This window comes from Suncus etruscus, chromosome 1 (genome assembly GCF_024139225.1).
Source record: "Suncus etruscus isolate mSunEtr1 chromosome 1, mSunEtr1.pri.cur, whole genome shotgun sequence".
Taxonomy (NCBI): Eukaryota; Metazoa; Chordata; class Mammalia; order Eulipotyphla; family Soricidae; genus Suncus; species Suncus etruscus.
In genome coordinates this window covers 37,501,473-37,510,197 of record NC_064848.1, presented here as the reverse complement: position 1 = coordinate 37,510,197, position 8,725 = coordinate 37,501,473, and positions in this window count along the sequence as shown.

The following is an 8,725-nucleotide window of genomic DNA, read 5'->3' as shown; positions in this document are numbered from 1 at the left end:
ATTATAATTTTTGAAGGATCAATTTTTTTTCAATTTTTTAAGACATAGTGTGCTATTGTTAATTATGTCCGTATTATTCCTGAAAGGCTACTAGATTGTTCAGTAAAATTTCAGAGGGCTCATCAACAACTTTTAATAAACATCTTTTGTTGTGTAGTGAAATATATCTAAATATCTACTAACTCAGTAAATAGCCCAAAGGTTACAATGCCTTAATTGTTGCTTATTATAGGACACTTCAATATTTTAATGTATGTTTATTTTATGAATATACACATATGTATGTGCATTGATAATATAAGTTAATGTTTGTGATATTCTTTCTATTTTGCACATTTTATCAAAAGTAGTGTAAATAGTTCCCCATTTGCTATACTCTCCTTCCTTTCAATTGGGGGGGTGAATCAGCTGGCAATTCCAATCACCTTCAATCACCTTTCAATCACATCATTCCCACTGAAGTGTGTGGTTTTCTGTGGCTTTGCATGGATATTCAGTCCATTTAGCTCTATTCCATTTACTTCATATAGTAACTGAATGTTTGTAGCAGAGCATAACACATCTTTTTTGAACAAAATGTCCATAATTTTTTAAATTTAAGAAATATAAATATTTATAATCCATTATTAACTATGATACGTGTATAAATTTTAGACTCATGGAGAACATATTACCAAATGTTTTTCTTTATGCCTACATTGTGATGCCAATTTAAACAAAAATGATATATAAAATAAGCCAAATTTATGACAAATATATATTTCAGAAAACTTTTATATCATAGACACTATTGAACAGTTCTTGTGTCCACTTTGACACACACAGACCTCTCAGCCCACCTCTTTTTAGGTATGTAAGCAGTGAATTGTCTCTCTGGACTGGTGTGCCAAGAGAGGTCAAATGGCTCCCATGCCACACCAACATAGCTTGGGAGGACCACTCCAAATAACATTGTGTGTTAATTTGTTTAGGCACTGGTTAATATGCAAACAGGCTTTAGAATTATAGGGTAGTAAAATATTCATCTTGGAGTTATATATTCCTCAGTTTCAAACTTTAACATCAATTCAAAATTGAACAAGTTAGTTGATACTGCTGTACCTAAATAACTTTATTAACAAAATAATAATTAAAAAATACAAAATCTTTATTTTTCAGAAATATTGTGTAGACCTAAAGATTGCAATCATGATAACTAATTTTTAAGTGAGATATGAAATGTGTTTTACTTTGTAAAGTAATTAGGATACATTGTCTGCATAAATGATATTTAGAACAAATGGAAAGTTTGTAAAGTTCCAAAGTATGTATAAATCAGGAAATCACTGAATCCAGCAAGCCCTGCTCATGGTTTCAGTGGATCTCAGAAAGTAAGAGCTAATCTTAAAGGATTTATGTAAACATTTTACTTTAGATTCAAGAAACTTCACTAACCCCATGAGTGCACAGACGTTATGCTCTCTTCTGAACTTAGGTTTTTGTTTTTTTTTTTCCCCGGCCACACCCGTTTGATGCTCAGGGGTTACTCCTGGCTAAAAGCACTCAGAAATTGCCCCTGGCTTGGGAGGACCATATGGGACTCCAGGGGATCGAACTGCGGTCCTGATCCTTGGCTAGCACTTGCAAGGCAGACACCTTACCTCTAGTGCCACCTCGCCGGCCCCTGAACTTAGTTTTTTTAATGATACCTGTTTATTGCTGATGAATTGATTTTTAAATTTTTACTCATGAAATATGAGAGGAAGAAAAAGAAACCCATACAATAGAAAAATACAGCATTCTGTTCGTGGGATTTTAACTCCTCAAGAAAGTGCATCAACAATTTGGTTTCATTTGAAGTCAATTTTTATAAACTTAATTTATTCTAATGTATGTTTCCTTCTATAGAAGAAAATGTAAATTAACAAAACCACATTAACTAACATGGAAGCCATAATATTTTTCTCAACACTGTGGGAATATTTTTGTCTCTGCATTATAACATGATTTTCAATTCCTGAATGATTATTTTGCTATAACTTGGTATTCAACCTCTTCATCCTCAGTAAGCCAGTTACTGAAGTTAGAGTTATTTGATTTTCAAAATGACCTTAATTTGAGTACAATCAGAGAGAATATTTTCAAAGATGCAAGATGGTTATCCAGAAAATATAAGCAGTAGCTTCATTTATAGCCTAAAATGTCAAAGCTTTCCACTATCATTATGAAGATTAATATAAAAAGGTCATGTGCCAACATTCTATCTTATGATAACATATGATCTGTATTAATATAAATAATTCAAATTTTGGTACTTTAAAATGTTCACATGCTATAAGAAAGTATCTTTTAACTCATTATATACTGATAAGCCATTGATTTTAAAAACTATTTAAAATGTAAACTACATATAAATTTATTCAATACTTTAAATATTATGTAAATAAGGGAAATAGAGTGATATTACCAGTGGGTACAGTATTTTTCTTGCATGCTGGCCAACGGGATTCAATCCCTAACATCCCTTATATTCCCTGAGCCAACCATGTCTGATTCCTGTACACAGATGGGGTGTAGCATAAAAACAAAAATTAATAGTAATTACATAAAGAACATGTATAAATAAATAAAACATCCTTAGGTTTCTGAGAAATTTAAACTAAGTTAAATAAAAAGTTATTGAAATTTTCAAGAAATAACAAAAGCCTTAACCTTTCTGTTTCAATAAGTATAATTATTTAAATTATGCTCAAAAACTATATGATTTTATTGCAGGCTAGCAAACTCATGACAAATAGAAAATTTTGAAATAGAACTCGGGAAGAATAATAACTTTCACTTTATGCTTCTTGTTTTTGGTTAAGACTTCCTATATTGAAATGAAATTAAATAGGGAGATATAAGTGTAAAAAAGCTTCATAGGACATATCCAGAAAAACTGAGTAATAGCTCAAGAAATTACCTTAAATAGCTTCTCAAGCTTAAGATCAAAGAAGGGGGACCAGGAAGATAGTAAACAAGGTAGTGTACTCACCTTGAGCTGGCCAACCCAGGTTCGAACTATTATTATTCCATATGGTCCCTTGAGCCTACCAGAATTGATACATGAGTGCAGTCAGGAACAATCTATGAGCACTGCCAGGAATGACACTTCAAACAGAAATAAAAGGTGTATGTGTAGGTTGGAGGGGGAAGGATGCAAGAAAAACAGGAAAAACACATAAAATGATATGTTAGAGTACTGATTTATGTATTTTCTTTAGTATATTTCTAGGCATTCATTTCTTGCCATCTAAAGATATTTGTAAAAATGAAATAACTTCTGTGCTTGTTCTTGCAAGCCAATGTTCTCCCTTGAACATTTCTCTCTCATTTTGCTCTCACCATTCTTGACAAGCCATGTACTCACTTGAGCATATGTTTTTCTCTGTCTCTCATCTAAGTACATTTCATTCAAACAAAATAATGCTTCTCGTGGCTGTGCAATAGCATAGTAGTAGGGAGTTTGTCTTATACAAGGCCTATCTAGGAAAGACCTGGTTCAATCCCAGGCGTCTCATGTGGTCCCCCTAGCTAGGTGCAATTTCTGAGCACATAGCGAGGAGTAATTCCTGAGTATCTCTAGGTGTTGTCAAACAAACAAACAAACAAACAAAAACCAAAAAAATAATGTTTCTTCACATTAAAAAATAATTTATACTAGGTTTTCAGCATTTTTTTAATCAACTCAGTAGCCTGAAAAATAAGAATAAGGGCCGGAGTAGTGGACAAGAGGTAAGGCATTTGCCTTGCCTGCTCTACCCTAGGATGGACTGCAGTTCTATTCCCCCAGCGTCCCATATGGTCCTTATGGTCCCCCAAGTCAGGAGCAATTTCTTACCACAAATCCAGGAGTAACCCCTGAGCGTCACAGGATGTGGCCCAAAAACCAAATAAATAAATAAATAAATAAATAAATAAATAAATAAATAAGAGTAGGACACTTACCTTGCCTGTGGCCTATTCAGATTACTCAGCATTGCATATGGTCCCCTGAGCACATCCGGAAGTGTTCCCTAAAAATGGGCAGAATTAAACTCTGTGCAACATGGTGTGGCCCAAACCAACCCATCAACACACACTCCCAGTTTAAAAAAAAAAATCAACTTCACGGGCTGGGAGTATAAGGATCAGGGCTTGTGCCTTGCATAGGCAAAGCCAAGAGTTCAATTCTTTTTTTTTTTTTTTTTTTTTTTTTTGGTTTTTGGGCCACACCCTATGATGCTCAGGGGTTACTCATGGCTCTGTGCTCAGAAATCGCTTCTGGCTTATGCGACATGGGGGTAGGGTGGGATAGAACCGAAGCCCGTCCTGAGTCAGCCTTGTGCAAGACAAACTGCCTACCACTGCACTACTGCTCCAGCTCCCAAGGATTCATTTCTTAGGCTCAAATGATTCCCTGAGTATTGTTTATTCCCTAGGTGTTGTTTTGAAGAACTAAATACTATTATGTTTTAACACTAAGCCTTCGAGCACACCCAGGCCCAAACAACAATATTCCATAACAGTGCCTTTTCTTCGAACTCCCACTGGTTGTCTGAGAAGCAACACTAAGGGCTTTCAGGACCTCATGAGCATTTGGAAGTTCATGTCCAAGAAAATATAACCGACTTTTTATAGAAACTCATAACTTACATGTACTTGACCCTGAGTAAGTTCTATTCCTGTAACTAGTAGTGTAGTTAGATATAGCTCTGGTGCCTTGGCACTGCCATCAAGAGCAGCAGCAAACTCCCAGGCCTAAGCACTGACAGGTCTACATAGCTGTACCAAGTAGAGCATGTTCCCCCAAAATTAATATAAAATAAATATTTTTTGCTATACAGGTATAGAAGGATAGAAAATTCTACTTCTACATGAAAATTATATTTAAACCATTTTACTAGGTTCTGAGAAAAGAAATAGTTAACTAGTTTTATAATGGTGATGGCTAGTATTAGAGTGACATTTCATTTTCTGAATGGTCTTCTGGTAAAAAATACTGTAATAAAATGTTTCAGCAATTATTTCTGAAAATGGGTGCCAATAATTGAACATTTTAAACAACTTGAATGGTAAATTTTAGAAGTTATACCATTCTAATTAAATGTTGGTTTATTGATTTAAAAATAGAAACATTGTTTTGTAATAGGTCATTTTCATCTTTCTTAAATTCAAGTGTACTATAAATATAAGACCATAAAGATTTTAAATAGACATCACTTTAAAAACATTTTGCAGAAAAACCATCTGTACACATTTCCTTTTTGAAAATTTAATTCAAAAACAAAAAAAGCCAATATGCCATGACTTCTTATATATTCTTTCATATTATTTATTTTCTGAACTGTAGTACCTACAATTATTTTTACCTCAAAGAAAATGCATGCTATAATGACCATCAAATATGCAAAGCCAATTAATTCTATTTTAAATGTACAGTGAAAATGCTTATTTTACTTTTTAAATATAGAAACAATAAATGTTTTGCTCTGAATTAAAGTTCAAAGTTGCATCAAAGCAATGTGTTATTATTCTTTAAACAAAAAGAAAACACTGACCTTGGAATTCTAAATCCAGCACTGAACTTCATGACTACTTTTTCACATATAAGCAAAGTGACATTGAATAAAGTCACTTAAACTTTATGAGTCTGGCTTCCTTCTCTATAAAATAAGACAATAACTTGCCCTTCCCGACTACTAAGTTTGGTGGCAAGTTAAAATCATAATGGATATTAAACCATTTTTAAAATAAAGTCAATGATAAATTAGTATTAATAAGACTTTTATAATTTGTCTTAAAATAATATTATTTAATTTAAAGTAGCTATTAAAATTATGTCATTTCAGTTAACAAAGCAATTACAATAGATGAAATAATAATTTTTGATATTAACATAAATTCTGGCTATGTTAATAGCTTAAGGGAACATTTAAGGTTACCTGACAAAACAGGCATTTGATTATTATATAATGTAAGATGTTTTATTCATGTTAGTTGAGCAGTGTTGAACAAGTTAAAAGTGACATTTAAACCAGCGTGGAGGAGTTAAGTGTGAATCAAACTTATATTTGCCAAAATAGGTACCTGGTATTTCTACAGATTTTATGAATAAAAATAACATTTAAAGTTTATTCATACTAGATACTTTTCTTCATGGCTATCCCTGTGTTTTAAAGGCTATTAACTTAACATTTTGTTTTGTATTGATTCCCTGGCATTGTTAAGTATATTAATTTGAAATTTTAGAGAATATAGAAATTATGAATATTGACAAAATATAATTAAAAGTAAGTGATATTTGGTGTTGTAACCAAAGAAAAGAAGGAACCCATTGTCTTTGATAAAATGTGTATAACCCATATGTATAGGAGAGGAGCAGATACAGAATGACCTCCCTCATATGTGAGATATAAAGAAAAATGATAAGGAATTCACAAATGGCCACAACAACAGAATCTCAGAACTGACTCACATAACTAAATTTACAAATGTGAAGGAAGAGGTAGATGCCTTAGAGAGGGGGCACTTAGACAGTAGATAGAACGAGAAAACTGTGAGAATGTACTGTTGGAATATTGTATATCTGGAGCACTACATATATAGTGTTATAAACCACCAAATTTAAAAGACAAAAATAATGATGTAACTCTCCTTCAAAAGTTTGGTCAAGATCAAAACATTATGTTAAATGACTGTAAATGTAAAATTACAGAGAGAAAAACTTCAGATTTAAAAACACAAGAGTTTATTTACAAATTTAGATTGTTCAAAGTTGCTTAAAGTTCAACATATTTACAGAAATGTTAATGAGTGGTTTTCCCTCAGGTTAGTAAATTTGTAATATCTACTAATATTTACTAATAATATTTAATATTTAATACTGAGTAATATTTAGTATTTAATATTAATATATATTAAATATATATATTTTGCTAAGACAAAAATTCTCAGAGGAAATAGAGCTTTTAGTATAGACTGATACAGAAATCAGTAACTCTATCGGATATTAATTCTATTTTTAGTACCCTTATACTTGTATTTCTTTTTGTAATACACAGGTACTTTGGATCAGAATGTAACAGAAATTTAGATGTGTCAAAACTATGTGTCCAGGCAATATTTTCTTAGGAAGTTTAGTTGAAAACAAGGAAAATATGTGGATGATATACATCTTTTTTTCTTGTTTAAAAGGGTGCCTTACAGCCTCATATGTGGTGTTAGAGATGGAACCCAGGTCAGCATCATCAAGTGTGGGGCAACAACAGGTCAAAAATAAATCATGACAACATTCACAAAATCAGATACTTGAACAGCCCTCAAAACTCTGGGCCCAGGGCCGGCGAGGTGGAGCTAGAGGTAAGGTGTCTGCCTTGTAAGCGCTAGCCAAGGAAAGATGCGACTGCGGTTCAATTCCCCAGCGTCCCATATGGTCCCCCCAGCCAGGGGCAATTTCTGAGTGCTTAGCCAGGAGCAACCCCTGAGCATCAAACGGGTGTGGCCTGAAAAAAAAAAAAAAAAACAACTCTGGGCTCAAGTCACATTTTCTTTGGTGAATTTAGCATTTCTGCAATGTCTGCAATTCTTTCAAAAACTCTCAAAACAGGGCCCGGAGAGATAGCACAGCAGCGGTGTTTGCCTTGCAAGCAGCCGATCAAAGCAGCCGACCAAAGGTGGTTGGTTCGAATCCCGGTGTCCCATATGGTCCCCCGTGCCTGCCAGGAGCTATTTCTGAGCAGATAGCCAGGAGTAACCCCTGAGCACCGCCGGGTGTGGCCCAAAAACCAAAAACAAAAAACAAAAAAAAAAATTGGGAGGCCCGGAGAGATAGCACAGCTGCGGTGTTTGCCTTGCAAGCAGCCGATCCAGGACCAAAGGTGGTTGGTTCGAATCCCGGTGTCCCATATGGTCCCCCGTGCCTGCCAGGAGCTATTTCTGAGCAGACAGCCAGGAGTAACCCCTGAGCAACGCCGGGTGTGGCCCAAAATCCAATAAATAAATAAATAAATAAAATACAAAATAAAAAATACAAAAAAACTCTCAAAACAGATGATTTCCTTTTAGTGGCTTCACAAACTGCCATTTCAAAGGTCGCTAGAAAGAGCTTCCGGAATGGAGGATAAAGTGTCCAAAGAAGGGCTCTTTGGACAGAAAACTAACATCGCTTGTTTCTTCCAAAAACCTCATTCCTGTGGCCAGAGAGATAGCATGGAGTTAGAGCGTTTGCTTTGCATGCAGAAGGACGGTGGTTCGAATCCCGGCATCCCATATGGTCTCCCGAGCCTGCCAGGAGCAATTTCTGAGTGTAGAGCCAGGAGGAACCCCTGAGTGATGCCAGGTGTGACCCCAAAAACAAAAAAAACAAAACAAACAAACAAAAACACCTCATCCCTATCATCCTACCTTCTTCAATTTCAAGTTAAAGTGAATCAGACGTCCCAAATTTTATACGACTCAAGTTCTCCCTGGTTTCATTTTTTTCTGCTAACGAAAAAATCCACATAGAGAGTGAGTAAACATAGGACCTCCATTGGGTGGGCCTTCTCATGTCTATTCACACCTACTTTTTGTTTATCTTTTCTACATGGGTATCGTCTGCCTCATCTGCTAGGATACCTCAATATCTTTCCCCAATTGCCTAATCCAGAGGCCACCCTATTGGACATCCCTTCTATCTTTCCCTGTCCATATCCTTCTGAACCTCCTCCTTATCCTTCTGCCAAAC